This window comes from Gorilla gorilla, chromosome 11, assembly GCF_029281585.2.
Source record: "Gorilla gorilla gorilla isolate KB3781 chromosome 11, NHGRI_mGorGor1-v2.1_pri, whole genome shotgun sequence".
Classification (NCBI taxonomy): Eukaryota; Metazoa; Chordata; class Mammalia; order Primates; family Hominidae; genus Gorilla; species Gorilla gorilla.
The window spans coordinates 110,301,006-110,320,318 of record NC_073235.2 but is presented as its reverse complement, the minus strand read 5'-3'; the positions used below and the strand labels follow the sequence as shown (position 1 = coordinate 110,320,318).

Genomic DNA, 19,313 nt, shown 5'->3' with positions numbered 1-19,313 from the left:
GGAGGCAGAGGTTCAGTGAGCCAAGATTGCACCATTGCCCATTGCACTCAAGCCTGGGCAACAAGAGTGCAACTCTATCTCAAAAAAAAAAAAAAAGAAAGAAAAGAAAAGAAAAACTAAATGAATAAATACATTCGGTTAATAAGGGCACTATTTTATAAAGAATGGTTGGGGAGTCTTCTCCAATCAATAAGGGGCTGTTATAATCTGAATTTTGCCTCCCCCTCTACCCCCCAAAACTTACATGTTGAAGTCCTAACTCCCAGTACCTCAGAACGTGACCATATTTGGAGACAGGATTTTTCAGAGGTAATACAGTTAAAATGGTATCATTAGGGCAGTTCCTAATTCAGTAATGGTGTGTGGTGTCCCTATAAGAAGAGGAAGGTGGCTGGGTGCGGTGGCTCATGCCTGTAATCCCAACACTTTGGGAGGCCGAGGTGGGTGGATCACGGGGTCAGGAGATCAAGACCATCCTGGCTAACACGGTGAAACCTCGTCTCTACTAAAAGTACAAAACTTAGCCGGGCGCCTTCGCGGGCGCCTGTAGTCCCAGCTACTTGGGAGGCTGAGGCAGGAGAATGGCATGAACCCAGGAGGCGGAGCTTGCCGTGAGCCGAGATCGTGCCACTGCGCTGTAGTCTGGGCGACAGAGTGAAACTCTGTCTCAAAAAAAAAAAAAAAAAAAAAAGAAGAGGAAGTTTGTGCCAGGCTTGGTGGCTCATGCCTGTAATCCCAGCACTTTGGGAGGCCTAGGCGGGAGAATCACAAGGTCAGGAGTTCGAGACCAGCCTGACCAACATGGTGAAACCCTGTCTCTGCTAAAAATACAAAAAATTAGCTGGGTGTGGTGGCAGGTGCATCTAATCCCAGCTACTTGGGAGGGTGAGGGAGGAGAATCGCTTGAACCCAGGAGGCACAGGTTGCAGTGAGCCGAGATCGCACCATTGCACTCCAGCCTGGGTGACAGTGCAAGACTCTCTCTCAAAAAAAAAAAAAAAGAAAAAAGAAAAAAAGAAGAAGAAGAAGAGGAAGTTTGGACATAGACATGTGGAGGGAAGGCAGTGTGAAGACACAGGGAGGGAATGGTCATCTACAAGCCAAGGAGAGAGGCCCAGAACAGATCCCTTCCTCATGGCCCTCAGAGGAACCCAATCCTGCCAGCACCTTGATGGCAGACTTCTAGCTTCCAGAACTGTGAGAAAATAAATTTGTTTTTTAAGTCACCCATCTGTGGTACTCTGTTATGGCAGCCCAAGCAGACTAACAAGGGGCATAGAAAGCAGCCTGGATGAAGTGAGAGGGTACAAGCTCTATGGGTATCTGGGGAACAGCCCAAAAGTGGAGCCCTAGAGGAAAGCCAAGGGCCCAGGTACCTGGAAGAGGGGTTGGAGGAGAATGGAAGATGTGGTTAGAAGAGGCAGCAAGGTACCACTAGGTCCTAAAGTGCCTGCAGGCCTTAGAAAGGACTTTAGAGTGTATTCTGGGGGAAATGGGAAGCCACTGGAGAGCCACTGAACCTGACGTATTTTATAGGGGCTCCTTGGCTCCTGCATGAAGCCCAGACTACGTATATCAAAAAGTTTGTAACCTTCATATTAATTATTTAGTAGCACAGTTTGAAGGTTTGGGGCAAGACAGAAAGAAGCGCTTCTAAGGCATTGACCCCAAGTCCAAATCCCTCTTTGTACCCCTGCTATCCCACTTGGCCATCCTACTCCCCAATCTGATAAACTGGATAAGCCATCATTTGAAACCAGCCTGATTTTTTCATGAGTCCTCTCTGCAGGGTCATTCAATGGGACCTCTCTTCCCCTCTTTAGAGTCAACTGGTTGCTCTTCCTTTCCCTTCCTACTTCTGTTCCCTGTCCCTGTGTTGCACACCAGGCTCCTCATCCTCAAGCCTTTCTGGCTCCCTGGTAGCAACCGCCATCTGCCAGGATTCCAGTGCTCATTCACTCTCCCCTCCCCAACCCCAACTCCCACATTCCTGGCTTCCCCTTAGGGAATGCAGAAATGTAACCCTCCTCTGATATCTGCAAACAAAATTTCAGGGAAGTGGACAATTTTTGCCAGTCAGGTTTGGGAGAAAAGTCATGAGTGCTCTGCCCAGTTTGGAAATGTCCATCAAGTCAGTGGTAATGGCTTTGTGGGAAATAACACAGCTCAGAGTTGGACCAAACTTTGACCAGCATGCTCCTCTTGGGAGACTTTGAGATAAGTCTCAAGACCCCTTTTATGATACTCAGGGGTCTTCTCTTATGGAAAGAGCCTGCATCAATAGCTTCCTTTAAGGATGTGTGATGGTTAATATTGAGTGTCAACTTGATTGGATTGGAGGATGCAAAGTATTGTTCCTGGGTGTGTCTGTGAGGGTGTTGCCAAAGGAGATTAACATTTGAGTCAGTGGGCTGGGAGAGGCAGACGCACCCTCAATTTGTGTGGGCACCATCTAATCAGCTGCCAGCATAAAAGCAGGCACGGAAAGAGCAGACTGGCTGAGTCTTTTAGCTTCCATCTTTCTCCCGTGCTGGATGCTTCTTGCCTTTGAACATCAGACTCCGAGTCCTTCAGCTTTTGGACTCTTGGACTTACACCAGTGGTTTGCCAGGGGCTCTCGGGCTTTCGGCTGCAGACTGAAGGCTGCATTATTGGCTTCCCTACTTTTGAGGTTTTGGGACTTGGAGTGGCTTCCTGGCTCCTCAGCTTGCAGACAGCCAATTATGGGACTTCACCTTGTGATCATGTGAGTCAATTCTCCTAATAAACTCCCCTTCACATATTCATTTATCCTATTAGTCGTGTCCCTTTAGAGAACCCTGACTAATACAGGGTGTATGTACTTTTTTTGCTTCCTTCTGCTCAAAGTCTCTCCACATCCTCCCCCAAACTGCCCACCCCAAGGCCAATCAACTCCATCTACATACACTTGTCCTTCCACTCCAGGCTGCTTTTGACAGTTATTCAAGAAAAACAAGGGATCAAACTCAGGGCATGTGAATTGAAAAAAATAACAATAAAAAACAAAAAAATGCCATTAGTAAGAGCCCAGGTTCTTGGGCCCATCTGCTCACTTGACCACAGAAGAAAGTTGACATTAAAAAGACAGGTAGGGGCCGGATGCGGTGACTCACACCTGTAATCCTAGCACTCACGCCCGTAATCCCAGCACTTCGGGAGCCCGTAATCCCAGCACTTCGGGAGGCCGAGGTGGGCGAATCATGAGGTCAGGAGATCGAGACCATCCTGGCCAACATGGTGAAACCCTGTCTCTACTAAAATATAAAAAATAAGCCAGGCATGGTGGTGCATGCCTGTAGTCCCAGCTACTCGGGAGGCTGAGGCAGGGGAATTGCTTGAACCTGGGAGGCAGAGGTTGCAGTGAGCCGAGATTGCGCCATTGCACTCCAGCCTGGCGACAGAACAAGACTCTGTGTCAAAAAAAAAAAAAGATAGGTAGGGCTGGGCACGGTGGCCCACACCTGTAATGCCAGCACTTGGAGAGGCTGAGGTGGGAGGATAGCTTGAGCCCTGGAGGTCAAGGCTGCAGTAAGCAATTATCGTGCTACTGCACTCCAGCCTGGGCGATAGAGCAAGACTCTATCTAAAAAAAGAAAAGATAGGCAGTGGTGCCTATCTATATAAGCTGGACATTTCCAGGAGCAAACGTCTTGAGACTGAAAAGGGGACATCAGGAGGCCACTAGCTCTGGGCCTCACTATCACCAAGGGCCTCAGTGCCACCAGGTCGCACCCACAGTTAAATAGAAGCACTGGCAGGTTTGAAGAAAGAAGATGGCATCGACCAACTTTAGCTCTCTGTCTCATTACTGTCTCATCTCTCATGAACTATGAACCAATATTTTAAATAAATCCCCTAATAACCCCCCAATCACTTTGGGAATATAATAATTATACTGAACTGAATGTGTGTGTGCATGTGGATGTTGGAATTGCTTACTTGTTAAACACTGATGTTTAAAATACACGACAAATCTTGTAACCCTATTTTGTCATATCTTTTTCTTCTTCTTTTTGGTTTTTGTTTAATATGGAAGTGGACAGTGTCTCTCTCGACCTCTGGAAGGCCCTATGAAAACTTGAAACCGAGGCAAGGTGACAAAGTCTGGTCATTCAGCACTAAGGGCCGCCTCAGATTACTTCTTTACTTAGAAAAACAAAATGTTGTTGCAAAAGATTCAGAGTCACAAATATTCTTCCCGGGCCTGTCAGTTTCTGAATTCTTAGATTTTTCATTCAATTTAGCCATCAGGGAATTTCTGAGACTAGAAATACCTGGGCAGAACCCAAACAAAATCTCGAGCATGAGCCCATATCTTCAAGGTTGGTGAGAATCAGATATGCGTCTGGGCTGAAGTGAGCGAGGGAACTGATTTTTACCCCATGCAGTCACCTCAGGATCAGATAGAAGGTGAATGAGAGGTTGCACGTGTCTCAATGTGTATCTTACCAGATTCTCATGCTTATTTTCTTGAGCAATCCTAAATACCTTGTTTAGAATGTTTGCAAAACTATAGTTTAGTCTTTGTAACTGCCACCTTCCTACCAGAAACTAGAATGCCCATATGTTCAGTATAGAAATGACAACGTAAAGCTTTTTAGCAACTCTTGTCCTCTGTAATAGTACTGTCGCCTTGAGTTTGAGGGATCATGACACTGTCTGTATGTAGTTTTAAATTCCCCAGTGATGCCAAATATATTTGTGTCAACAGATACTGTTCCAAAATACCGGAGTTCAACTTAGCTGAATACCAAGGGACTGACTCAAATTACTTTGAAGGAAATAAATATATCTTTACCGAACTCATATGACAAACTGTAGAAAAATCAGAAAATTTGTATTATAAAGAGTTAGAAAGTAGTAAAGTAGGAAATTTCCAAAAAGGCTAATAAGTTTTATGCTTTAATTATATTAGTGTAGCCCTTTTCAATTCACTTTTTTAGCAGCCATATGTGAAAATGCTGATTTTGCTAACTAGTGATAGTATTTAATTAATTACTAATACTAAATAATTATTGTTAGAAATATAGAAAGCTGTCTTTTACTACAGAACTTTTCAATATAGTGAACTAATAATCATAGTAATAATAATCATCAAGTTAATACCTAATTTTGAGGACTTAAGATGAGCTGAGAGCTCTGCTAAGCACTTTTTTAATTTTTAATTTTTTTTTTTTTTTTTTTGTGGAAATAGGGTGTCACTTTGTTGGCCAGGCTGGTCTCAAACTCCTGGGTTCAAGCAATCTGCCCACCTCTGTCTCCCAGGGTGTTGGAATTACAGGCATGAGCCACCCCACCTGGCCGTAAGTACTTTTATAGGTTGTCTCATATAAACCTCCCAACAACCTTATGAGATAGGGGAAACAATTTTTTACTTCAGAGCCTAGGGATCATAATGGCTAAGATTTTTATTGAGAATTTACTATGTGACAGGTGCTGTTCTAGGTCCTGTATGTGGATTAACTCATTCATTCCTCACGACTACCCACAAAACAGCGCTCTCATTATTCCCATCTTAGGGAATAAGGAAACAGAGCTGAAGTGACCCGCCCAAGGTCTCATAGCTGTAAGTGACAAGCCAACATGCTCAGGCTCTAGCAATCTGGCTCTAAGCCCAATCTTTTCCTCTCTAAATGGCTAGTCAACACTAGTTACATTTTCTTTAAGACTTTTGCATGCCAGGAACTGTCTCAAACGATCTTCAGCTATTAAATTATTTCTCCATGAGGAGCTCATTGTTTTTCCCATTACTCAGATGAAGAAAGTAAGGTACAGGTCACTTGCTCAGAGTTTAGAGCTAGGATTCAAAATCTGGTTTTGCCTGATTCCCAGGCTCTTACTGTTTCCACCTTACTGCACAGGAAAAGTTGGTATGGCTTCTAAAGATGCACAGTGACTCCAAAGGAAAAGTATATGCATAGTGAAAATTTGATTAATCAGGTCATGAAATAGAAGAAATGCCCCGCAAACACAGTGTGCCACATGTTAGACACAGACATGGGAGTGGAGAGCTAGATGACACCCTTCCTTTGTCTCCTTGCATCTTCCAGGGTTCTGGCCCTCGAAAAAGATTAAAAATGGGCAGGGGAGGCTGGGCGCGGTGGCTCATGCCTGTAATCTCAGCACTTTGGGAGGCCGAGGCGGGCGGATCACAAGGTCAGGAGATGGAGACAATCCTGGCTAACACGGTGAAACTCCGTCTCTACTAAAAATACAAAAAATTAGCGGGGCGAGGTGGCAGAAGCCTGTAGTCGCAGCTACTGGGGAGGCTGAGGCAGGAGAATGGCGTGAACCTGGGAGGCAGGGCTTGCAGTGAGCCGAGATCACGCCACTGCACTCCAGCCTGGGCCACAGAGTGAGTCTCCATCTCAAAAAAGGACAGGGGAAGCTGCCATCTTCAGCAAACCAGACTTGGAAGACATCCATGAGTCCTGGTTGCATCCAACCCGACTCTTTATTGGGCTTGCCCAGGCTGGAAGACACAGGGTAAGAATCTATCCTCATGGTTTCTCATATTTTTAAATGATTACCTGGGAGCAGTGGGCCATACTTACAGGGCCAGCTACTTAGGAGGCTGAGACAGAAGGATCCCTTGAGCCCAGGAGTTAGAATCCAGCCTAGGCAACATAACAAGACCTTGTCTCTAAAAAAATGTAAAAACATTGTTTTAGTTATTTATTTAGGCCAATGGTGTGAAAAGGCTCAAGTGGCAGGCGAGCAGTGGAAGCACAAGAGAAACTATTCTTGCAAAGTGAAGACCAGCTTGTAGTTTTTCCTGTTATTCATTTTGCGTTTCCTCTTCCTCACCATTGAACATTGTTTAAGGCATTATTTAGGCACTAAGTTGAAGTAATTTCTATTTTCTTAAATTTCTTAGATTTCTATTTCCCCACATTACTTTTTGAAGGACACAGCCTCAGCTTTTTGCAGTGTACTTTCAAAAATCTGGAGATGGTTCCAGCCTAGCCTGCTGCACAAGGCAAAAGACATTTCCCCTGCAAAAAAGGTGTTTCATTTTTCTGAACTGTATACACAATGTCACTTTTATTTGTTTCTTCAGAAATATATCCCTTCATACAATAAACTATTGTCATTTCTTCTTTCTGAAGTCATCTTAGTCTGTTGCATTATTCAATTGCGATGCTTGAGTCCTCTGCCAGGGCTTGCTGTGAATGGCGCCCCCTGGGATTATTCAGGGCACAAACAAGCATAAGCAGTGGCCCTGAGGTCAGAGCTGTATGCTAGGAGAACTGAGCACTGGAGCAGAGAACTTAATAACAGGAACTATTGTCCTTTGATTTATCACTCCTGCTCTATCTGTAACCTTTTGCCTTATTTCTAGTTTTAGCACTACGACATGTATTTATTTACTTATTATTTTTGGTTTTGAGATGGAGTTTCGCTCGTTGCCCAGGCTGGAGTGCAATGGCGTGATCTTGGCTCACTGCAACCTTCGCCTCCCGGGTTCAAGTGATTCTCCTGCCTCAGTCTCCCGAGTAGCTGGGATTACAGGAGCATGCCACTACACATGGCTAATTCTGTATTTTTAGTAGAGATGGGGTTTCACCATGTTGGCTGGGCTGATCTCGAACTCCCGACCTCGTGATCCGCCCGCCTCAGCCTTGGCCTCCCAAAGTGCTGGGATTACAAGCATGAGCCACCACGCCCAGCCAGCACTATGACTTTTAAATCATTTTCTCTGCTATGGCAGAATCTAAACAGACGTAAAATAGTCTATCTACCTCTGTGTCTAAGACAGAATGGAAATCAACTGGCCTGTTTGAAATAAGTTCAACTTAATTGTTTTTTAAATATAAGTTTTCCAGGAAATTGTTGCTGTGAGTAAATTTGGTTTAGTTGATCAGAGGGTTAGTGTTTCTTTTAGTTGAAGTAAGTAATGAAGAGCTGGAGTTTGTAAACACAGCTCTGAAACGTGTATGTTTTGGTTGATTAGACATTTTGGTAAACCAATATAGTTTTTTAATGTCATTACAAAAATAGCCACCAAATACAGAATTATAACAGGAAGAAAGTCTGGGAAGGTGGTAATTTGACTCACCTTACTGGTTTGGTGCAGACATATTCTAAAGATCAAGTGAAATAAACCAACACTCCATCACCTTTGTACCCATCCAGCAAACTTGCTTTGCGAATTTTTACTTCTTCTTCTTCTTTTTTTTTTGAGACAAAGTTTCGCTTTTGTTGCCCAGGCTGGAGTGCAATGGCACAATCTTGGCTCACTGCAACCTCTGCCTTGCAGGCTCAAACAATTCTCCTGCCTCAGCCTCCAGAGTAGCTGGGATTAAGGGCGCCCGCCATCATGTCCAACTAATTTTTTTGTATTTTTAGTAGAGACGGGGTTTCACTATGTTGGCCAGGCTGGTCTCGAAATCCTGACCTCAGGTGATCCACCAGCCTAAGCCTCCCAAAGTGCTGGGATTACAGGCATGAGCCTTCATGCCTTGTCTGCTTTTTAAAATTTTTTATTTGTTTTGCTGAGACAGAGTCCCACTCTGTCACGGAGGCTGTAGTGCAGTGGCGCAATCTCAGCTCACTGCAACCTCTGCCTCCTAAATTCAAGCGATTCTCATGCCTCAGCTTCCAGAGTAGCTGGGATTACAGGCACGCGTCACCACACTCAATTTTTGTATTTTTAGTACAGACGGGGTTTCACCACGTTGGCCAGGCTGGTCTCGAACTCCTGACCTCAAGTGATACACCTGCCTTGGCCTCTCAACGTGCTGGGATTATGTGTGTGAGCCACCATGCCCGGCACTTTGCAAGTTTTAAAATGCCCAGCAGAAGTTCTTCAATCTGGAGTTTTCTTTTTGCTGGCTTAGATCCTACAAACTGAACACAGAAAAGAGCTGAATTCACTGATGCTTCCTCTTTCCTGGCTTTTCATTTTCAAAAAACACACATATAAATTCCAAATTATGTATGTGATGACCTTGACAATCAGAAAAACAAAACAAAGACAATAAGTGTCTAGGGAAAAGTTATGTGGCAATTAGTGAATGCTCAGTGAATTTTGTCGAATTGAAATAAAATACATTTGAATACATGAATTGTAAAGATCAAGGCTTGTCCCTTGATTTTAAAAATTATAGATGTAGCCTAAGGACATAGTTAAACCCGTAAACAAAGACTAATGCACAAATATTTATTGAAGAGTTATAACAATGAAAGAAAGGAAGCAATTTAAATATGCAATAATGAGAATTATTAAATAAATGGTGTATCCATGAAGAAATACTATACGTCCATTTAAACTATACTTATAGCAAGTTCTAAGGACATGGGAAAATGTGTATGATGTAGGTTAAATTTATAAAACAAAGGGTATACTAAACAATATTTCAGTGTAAGTTCAGCTTTGTTAGAAAACATTGTTCAGGGCCGGGCGCGGTGGCTCACGCCTATAATCCCAGCACTTTGGGAGGCCAAGGCGGGCGGATTACCGGAGGTCAGGAGTTCGAGACCGGCCTTACCAACATGGAGAAACCCCGTCTCTACTAAAAATACAAAATTAGCCAGGCGTGGTGGCACATGCCTATAATCCCAGCTACTCGGAAGGCTGAGGCAGGAAATCGCTTGAACCCGGGAGGCGGAGGTTGCGATGAGCCAAGATCATGCCACTGCACTCTAGCCTGGCGACAAAGCGGGACTCTGTCTCAAAAAAAGAAAAAAAGAAAGAAAACATTGTTCAGGAAAAAGACCCAGAAGAGACTGCTAGAATATCAATAGTGTGGCCGGGTGCAGTGGCTCATGCCTGTAATCCCAGCACTTTGGGAGGCCGAGGCGGGCAAATCACGAGGTCAGGAGGTTGAGACCATCCTAGCTAACATGGTGAAACCCTGTCTCTACTAAAAATGTAAAAAATTAGCCAGGCGCAGTGGCAGGTGCCTGTAGTCCCAGCTACTCGGGAGGCTGAGGCAGGAGAATGGTGTGAACCTGGGAGGTGGAGCTTGCAGTGAGCTGAGATCTCACCACTGCACTCCAGCCTGGGTGACAGAGCAAGACTCTGTCTCAAAAAAAAAAAAAAAAGAATATCAGTAGTGTTTCTGGGTAGTGACACTATTGGGTTTTTGTTTTTTTGGTTTTTGGGGGGGTTTTTTTTGGTCTCTTCTATATTTCAGAATTTATCTGAAATAAAAAAGTTGTGTTATTTTGGTAATTTAAAGACGTTAAAAATTAAAACCACTTTTTTTTTTTTTTTTGAGACGAAGTCTTGCTCTTGTCCCCAGGCTGGAGTAAAATGGCATGGTCTTGGCTCACCGCAACCTCCACCTCCTGGGTTCAAGCGATTCTCCTGCCTCAGCCTCTCAAGTAGCTGGGAGTACAGGTGCCTGCCACCAAGTCGGGCCAATTTTTTTTTTGTATTTTTAGTAGAGACGGGGTTTCACCATGTTGGCCAGGCTGGTCTTGAACTCCTGACCTCAGGTGATCCACCCGCCTCGGCCTCCCAAAGTGCTGGGATTACAGGCGTGAGCCACCACGCCCAGCCCAGAAAACATTTCTATGAAAAAAAATTTACTGGTATAGCAACTCAAAATCAATGAAAAATGTATGCATTTATCATCTAAGCTAAACCTGTCACATGGCTTTTAATATAATCCAACGAGAGTCACATAATCCAATGAGATAATAAAATCCAATGAGGTAATAAAATCCAATGAGAGTCACATAATTCATAATTCTTGCAGGTAATTTATTCTAAAGTATAACCAAACATTTTCAAGCTTACTTTCAATTCTCTAGTTTCAATTTGAATCCATTGTGAATCAGTGAGTTTGTAGGAGTACGTACACTTAGGTCATATTCTAACATCTCTTTTACTAAATAGCATATTACTTTTCATCTTTTCCTTTTTGTGTTGTTTGATTGATTGCCTCTTTGTTTTCTTTTGTTGTTTCTTATTTTATCATTTACTAAGTTTCTTGGGGTGCTAATTCTCCCATTTTGCTTCCTGACTCCCCTGTAGATCGCTTCCTCAACATGCTCTGTAATTTTTCATTGTGAGCACATTTTTAGCAAAGTGCAACTGCTCGTTAGACATTCCATGTGCCTTGAATTATAAAAGTGTCTCCAAAAAGAGATTTTGTGTTAACTTCTGTCAGGGCTTTCGCTGATATCATCCTATTCAGGGCCCACTTTTATACAAATTTCTGGGCTTGGACCGGGCACGGTGGCTCACACCTATAATCCTAGCACTTTGGGAGGCTGAGATGGGCGGATCACTTGAGGTGATCCCAGCTACTTGGGTTGCTGAGGCACGAGAATCGCTTGAGCCCGGGAGGCGGAGGTTCCAGTGAGCCGAGATCGGGCCACTGCACTCCAGCCTGGGCGACAGAGCAAGACTCTGTCTCAAAAAAAATAAAATGCCAGTCCATGGCCATTAGAACTTGTATCTGGGCACAATGCCCCCATAGGCTTCTTTGACATCATGTCACACTCTAGTTTTGAGTTCTATCTTTTGTTCTGGTGCCTAGATATTTCCTTTGGAAGGATTAGGCTAGTCAAGTGAAGCAGTGGGAATGGAGAAGGAACAAAGAAATCTGTAATTCGTGGTGATCATAGTTGTAAACACAACTGCACACAGACTAGCCTATATTTTATTTATTTATTTATTTTGAGATAGAGTGTCACTCTATGGCGAGATTCTCCTGCCTCAGCCTCCTGAGTAGCTGGGATTACAGGCGCCCACCACCGTAATTTTAGTAGAGACTGAGGTTTCACCATGTTGACCAGGCTGGTCTCGAACTCCTGACCTCAGGTGGTCCGCCCACCTCAGCCTCCCAAAGGGCTGGGATTACAGGCATGAGCCACCGCAACCAGCCCGACCAGCCTATATTTTAAACTGTTATTGCATTTGATACAGGAATCTTATTGTTTGGGGTAGGAGGAGTTCTGTGGAACTCTTGTAACTTTGGAGAGGAAAGAGTTACCTCAGCTGTATTTCAAGTCCTCTAGAAGTTTTCTAGATCAGAGCATCTCAGGCTATGGCAGCACAGCTGTGTGTGATAGCAACCTGGGTCTTGCTATCCATCTGAAGAGCCACAAGAGATTAACAATAGTTAGAACATCTAAATTCTCCAATTTTTCACCTTTTCAAATAAATTTAAGGCTCTTCCTGTATGACAATGTGATCCTTGTTTCCTTGAATTATTTTCTTTCTTTCTTTCTTTTTTTTTTTTTTTGAGATAGGGTGTCACTCTGTCGCTCAGGCTGGGATGCAATGGCCTGATCATAGCTCACTGCTGCCTTGAATTCCTGAGCTCAAGGGATTCTCCTGCCTCAGCCTTTCTGAGTAGCTGTGACTATAGGCCCACACCACCACACCCAGCTTGTTTTTAAAAGTTTTTATAGAGACAGAGTCTTGCTGTGTTGCCCAGGCTGATCTCAAACTCCTAAACTCAAGCAATCCTCCCACCTCTGCCTCCCAAAGTGCTGGGGTTACAGATGTGAGCCACCACGACCAGCCCTTTCACATTCCTTCTCTCTTTCTTTCCTTCTGTCTTTCTTTGTCTTTCTTTCTTCCTTTCTTCCTTTTTCTTTCTTTCTTCCTTCCTTCCTTTCTTTCCTTCCTTCCTTCTTTCCCTTCCTTCCTTCCTTTCTCCCCTCCAACCTCCCTCCCTCCCTCTCTCCCTCCTTCCCTCCCTTCTTTCTCTTTCTTTTCCTTCCCCTTCCCACCCTTCCCCTTCCCTCCCCTCCCCTCCCCTCCCCTCCCCTTCCCTTTCTTTTTCTCTTTACTTGAGACAAGGTCTCACTCTGTCACCGAGGCTGCACCGTGCCCAGCCAAATGTTATCTTTCATGTTGAGGCAGACAAGAAAGCTAAGAGGTTACTCTAGACTGTATTCATGACTCTTAGTGCCATCTGAAGACACTATCAACCTCAAACCTCTATGAAATTAATTCTTAAAAAGTAAACATTGGGCCCGGCGCGGTGGCTCATATCTGTAATCCCAGCACTTTGGGAGGCCAAGGTGGGCGAATTACCTGAGGTCAGGAGTTCGAGACCAGCCTGGTCAACATGGTGAAACGCCGTCTCTATTAAAAATATAAAAATTAGCTGGGTGTGGTGGCACACGCCTGTAATCCCAGCTACTCGGGAGGCTGAGGCAGGAGAATTGCTTGAGCCTGGGGGCAGAGGTTGCAGTGAGCCAAGATCGTGCCACTGCACTCCAGCCTAGCCAACAGAGAGAGACTGTCTCAAAAAAAAAAAAAAGTAAACATTATGCTTCATAATCATAAGCAGAAAAGTAGATTTACTTCTGCATATTTCTCAAGATTCTTCTTATGATTAATTCCAAAGTGCATTTTCACCAAAATGAAATACAATTTGTAAAGTGTGTGCTATAATTTGCCAGTTACCATAATAGGAAACTGAACTGAACTTCTTTTTTTTTGAGATGGAGTCTCGCTCTGTCACCCAGGCTGGAGTGCAGTGGTGCAGTGGCAGCCTCCCGAGTAGCTGGGACTACAAGCGCCCGCCACCACGCCCGGCTAATTTTTTATATTTTTAGTAGAGATGGGGTTTCACTGTATTAGCCAGGATGGTCTCGATCTCCTGACCTCGTGATTTGCCTGCCTCAGCCTCCCAAAGTGCTGGGATTACAAGCATGAGCCACCGTGCCCGGCCTGAACTGAACTTCTTCCCTCACCACAAGTCCTGTCCCAAGCCTATAAAAAAATCAAACCTACCTCAATGGGACATCCCTAACCTTGTGCCTCTACTCCATGCCAGGGGCCACTCTTGCTACTGAGATCTCTGGTATTTGTAGCCGCTTTGTCCTTACTGGTGGTGAAAAAGTTTAAGAGGGGGCTGGATACAAATAAGAATAACTCGGACAATTGTTTGGTAGGGTCTGATTTTTATCTACATCACGAAAATGCATTTTCTTCAATTACACGACACCTCAAAGAGAGTAATGGGCCAGGTGCGGTGGCTCACGCCTGTAATCTTAGCACTTTGGGAGGCCAAGGATGGCGGATCACCTGAGGTCAGGAGTTCGGGACCAGCCTGGCCAACATGATGATACCCATCTCTACTAAAAATACAAAAATTAGCTGGGTGTGGTGGCGCATGCCTATAATCCCAGCTACTCAGGAGGCTGAGGCAGGAGAATTGCTTGAACCCAGGAGGCAGAGATTGCAGTGAGCTGAGATCTCGCCACTGCACTCCAGCCTGGGTGACAGAGCAAGACTCTGTCTCAAAAAAAAAAAAAAAAAAAAAAGAAAGAGAGTAATGGTAAGAAGTCTTTACCATTCTTACTAACGATAACTATCTTTTTGAAAAAAACATCAAATGTGTTCCTTGCTGTATAGGACATCAAGATTTTTATAAACTCTTGTTGTCACCTGTCACCTCACTGACTTCGAGAGTACTCCAAGGAAAAGAGATAAAATTATGACTCCACTCATTTAACAGCAGAGCTGCCCAGTGCCGAAACCAGGGCCGGGGGCCCTCATGTGCCATAGAACCTACAGTATGTCCACTGGGTGAATCTGGGGATCTAGGTTAGCATCGATCTGAAACCTTCTTTGACTCTGTCTCTTTCTTTTTTTCTTTTTATCTGAGATGGAATTTTGCTCTTGTTGCCCAGGCTGGAGTGGAATGGCACAATCTCGGCTCACTGCAACCTCCACCTCCTGGGTTCAAGTGATTCTCCTGCCTCAGCCTCCCAAGTAGCTGGGACTGCAGGCGCATGCCATCACGCCCAGCTAATTTTTTTTTTTTTTTTTTTTTTTTGTATTTTTAGTAGAGATGAGGCTTCACTGTGTTAGCCAGAATGGTCTCGATCTCCTGACCTCAGGTGGTCCGCCCGCCTCGTCCTCCCAAAGTGCTGGGATTACAAGCGTGAACCACCGCGCCTGGCCTCTTTTTTTTCTTAACTTTTTTTTAGAGATGGGGTTTTGCTGTGTTACCCAGGCTGATCACAAACTCCTGGCTTCAAGAAATCCTCCTGCCTCAGCTTCCCAAGAAGCTGGGATTACAGGTGCGAGCTACTGCACCTGGCTTGCTGCCATGAGTTTGATTCAGCAGTTCTCTCTAAACTTGATGGGTCTAACCTCTCACCCCAATTCCATCCATGTCTCAGCTCCACCACTGTGGAAATTCTCACACATGCCACTGCCTTACTGCCATAAATCTTCCTCCCGTTGTTCCAGAAATGGGTCTACATGGGCTTTCACATGAGCTAAGTGCACATTTATCACTTTGGCTTGTGTTGAACATTGGCCGTAACCTTCTAAGTCACAGCAGATGAACCAGTGTGATTCATGCAAGAATGGCAGGAATGACTGTGACAAATGTTTGTCTTCAGAAAGACAAACATTATTTGTAGCTTGCTTGTGGTGGGAAAGTAATCTAATATGCAAAAGACATCTGAATTTATTAGGTTGGTATAGCTATAACATAACTACTAATATATGAGATTTTTCTCACAGACTGATAACAGCTTTATTGCATGTGAGTCCTTGTCATTTATTACTTCCTAGTACTATAAAAACTGAAAATAGCATATTATTCCTTGACCAGCTGACATGAGTTTGTGATTCATTTGACCAGAAATGTGCCCTCTAACCACAGCACTTCAACTTATGGTCATAGTTGGTTTGACAATAAATTTAAAAACATAATTAGAGAGCACTTAGGAAATTGGTCTACTTACCTTGATTAGAGTTTCTAAGGTGGTTATTTAATGTGGGCCAAAACTCTACTTAAGTTTTGCAACTTTACAAAAGTTACGCAGATAAGTCAAAAGATCTAAATAAGTAGTTAAAAGGCCACGAACTCTCTTCATATTGCTTCAGCTCTTAACAGAAGGACCTGCCCAGGGTCATACTCATATGTGTGAGAATCAGGAGGCAGCAGGTACACGAGAGGGAAAATGCTGTGAGCAGTGAGACTTTGGCACAAAGATGAAAATAACCATGTTGGCAACAGATAATGGACAGCGAGGAGGGATGACTGTTCCTCAGCTCTGCCCCTTTGCCTGTGCACGGAAACAGTGGTCCAGCAGCCATTCAAAGCGAACACGAGAGAAACAGATCTTCCTATTTTGAAGCCAAGAGTTTGAGACCAGGGCAACATAGCAAGACCCCATCTCTAAAAAGAAAGATCATGACTGTAAAAGGAAAACTTGCATCAAGAAAGATTGGCATATAATGTTGGTAGGAATGGTCTGGGATACACTAAAGAGGAGAGCAACAGAACTTCGCAAAAAAAAAAAAAAAAAACGATGAGTGGAATTATTGACTTAGTACCTAGTAGTACTGTACCTACTAGTAGCACCTTTAATACTTAGCAGATATATTAAAACTGATTTTAAATCCCAACACTCTTGTTTGATTTTTGGCTTTTTAAAAAAAGAAATCAAAAGGATTGGGTGAGGCCAGGACAACTGCTGTTGTGAGAAAAGGGGGAAATTTTTAGGTTTGGCACTTATAGGTTCTTATTTAAGAATTCCATAAAAAATCCTGAGTAGATTGGCTGGGCGGGGTGGTTCACGCCTGTAATCCCAGCACTTTCGGAGGCTGAGGCGGGCAGATCACCTGAGGTCAGGAGTTCGAGACATGCCTGGCCAACATGGTGAAATCCCGTCTCTACTAAAAATACAAAAATTAGCTGGGCTTGGTGGCGGCCGCCTGTAATCCCAGCTACTTGGGAGGCTGAGACAGGAGAATTGCTTGAACCTGGAAGGCAGAGATTGCGGTGAGCCAAGATCAGGCCACTGCACTCCAGCCTGGACGGCAAGAGTGAAACTCGGTCTCAAAAAAAAAAAAAAAAAACAAAAAAAAACCGAAAGTACAGTCAGGCTGGCATGTGGCTCACAGCTGTAGTCCCAGCACTTTGAGACTTTGGGAGGCTGGGATGGGAGAATTGCTTTAGCCCAGGGATGTTAAGGCTGCAGTGAGTTGCACCATTGTACTCCAGCTGGAGCGACAGAATGAGATCCTATCTCAAAATAAATAAACAAATAAATAAATATTTTAAAATACGGAAAAGTACAGAGGACTAAGATTTATGTTCATATATGTCCATTGCAACATTATTTATAATATCAGAAAACTAAAAACACTAAAAATACGTAACCATTCGTATGGCTAAATATCTTCACTTGATGAAAGGTATGGTGTTTAAGAACGTATAATAAACCTTAACAAAAAAACCCTAAAAAGCAAGATACTGTTAAATTGTATGTACAGAATATCTCAACTGTGTTTTAAAATAAAGAAAAAAAGATTTAAAAATATAAAAATATAAAAATTGTATCTACTTGGGGAAGACTATGTTTTTTCAGGAGAATGTATTATATAGACAAAGAATTTTTTTTTTAAAGTCCCATCAGTTTAATCACAATAAAAAACCCCAAAAATGGAAGACTGAGGGGGCAGGGGAAGAGACCCCTGGGCCAGGGGCACGAGGAGACCTGCTCATGGCACCAGGCCTGGCCGCAGGGTCCCCCGGTATTGCTGTTGCTACGAGGTCGGGGGGCAGCAATTGTCTTGTGGGAGCCACCGTTCGCCTGGGTCGGGGACCCTCACTTCTTCTGGGGTGTGCTCAGCTTCTGCATGCCCCGGATCTTGTCCAGCAGGCCAGAGATGAAGGTCTGTGTGGGTTTGTAACAAGTCAACCAGCAGCTATTTGACCCTGGCAGTACGGGCATCGTCACTCTCCATGTCCAGGAGCTCATCCACGTCAATTTCCAGTTCTGGGCTCTCCTCTTCCTGGCAGTCGTAGAGGCGCGTGAGCTGCTCCAGGATCCACTCCTCTAGGTTGAGGCGCTTCCGTAGCTGCTTGCGGTCATACTTGACGGTGACCTTCACTTGGCGCCTCACTGGGCCCTCATCGTCCGCGCCGCCCGGGCCCTCTCCTGCGGCCCAGGGGGGCTCTGAAAGTAGACGCGTGGTCCTGGGCCGCCACTGCCCTGCCCGCGGTCCGGGGCAGCCAACGCCACGCCCCTCGCGGTGCAGCTGTCCGCCATGGCGGCCGCCGGGGCCACGTGAGCGCGTCGGGCCCCTCCCTGCGCCGCCGCCTCCGGGACGCCCGCCGGCTGGCTCGGGTTAGCTCGCCGGCTCCGCTCCGCGCGGCTCCGCGGCGAGGGCGGCGGCGGGGGCACCCGGGAGCAGCTGCAGCATGCGGAGCCCCCGGGCCTGGCCTGGCCGCGCCTCGCCCCCTCCCCGCCGATCCGCCCGCCCTTTGTCCCCCGCGGCCGCCGGAAAGAATGTTAAGGTTCCCTAGGACCAGATAGGATAACTTAATCGTAAGATAAATACAAGTGAGGAAAGGAATTAGATGAAATAGTATGAAGTAAATAGAATTTAAGAATTCAAGCCTGGGTGCGGTGGCTCACGCCTGTAGTCCCAGCACTTTGGTAGGATGAGGTGGGTGGATCATTTGAGGTCAGGAGTTCGAGGTCAGGAGTTCGAGACCAGGCTGACCAACATGGAGAAACACTGTCTCTAATAAAAATAAAAATAAACCAGGCGTGGTGGCGCATGCCCGTAGTCCCAGCTACTCGAGAGGCTGAGGCAGGAGAATCACTTGAGCCCAGGAGATGGAGGTTGCAGTGTATGGAGTTCATACCACTGCACTCCAGCCTGGGCAACAGAGCAAGACTCAGTCTCAAAAAACAGAATTCAGGGAAATTGGATTATCTGTCTTTAATTTCTCACAAGTCAACTATGTTCACACAACCTGTATTTTTCATACAGTAGAGGCCTGAAATGCAAACCAATGACTTCATTTGTTGTCGATCCACAGCAACAGTGATGGACTCCAACGCTGGAGGAGAAACTGGCTGCACTGCGTTTATTAAGACACAGTAAAGAATATATTAATCCTGACTATTACTATACCCTGGACAATTCAAGAGATTTTTCCAGAGTAATATTCATAGATCAGATGCAATTTTCATTTGACCTACACTGTAGAATATAACTTTTGGTGCTAGTTTCAGCAGCACATATACTAAAATTGGAATGATGCAGAGAAGATTAGCATGTCCCCTGCATAAGGATGACATGCAAATTCATGAAGCGTTTCATATTTTAAAAATACCTATCAGGTACTACACTTAGTACCTGGGTGATGAAATATTCTGTACACCAAATTCTCGTGACATGAGTTTACCTATATAACAAAACCGCATAAAGAGCCCCTGAACCTAAAACAAAAGTTAAAAAAGAGAAAAAAAAAGAATATAATCTTTGGTTAAAAAGTGACTCCTACCTTGATTTTAAGAAAATTTTTATCATTTAGTTTAATTCCATTCAGGGATCATAA

At 44.6% G+C, this 19,313-nt stretch overlaps 1 non-coding gene and 1 pseudogene across 1 annotated transcript; one reads left to right on the top strand and one right to left on the bottom strand.

The window, feature by feature from the left end:
* Nucleotides 1-17,374: 17,374 nt before the first annotated feature.
* Nucleotides 17,375-18,191, bottom strand: LOC101153192 (protein phosphatase 1 regulatory subunit 14B-like; annotated as a pseudogene).
* A 783-nt stretch (nt 18,192-18,974) lies between these two features.
* Nucleotides 18,975-19,081, top strand: LOC115933930 (U6 spliceosomal RNA). Its single transcript, XR_004069756.2, has one exon. It is a non-coding gene; the product is annotated as a U6 spliceosomal RNA (small nuclear RNA).
* The last annotated feature ends 232 nt before the right edge of the window (nt 19,082-19,313 follow it).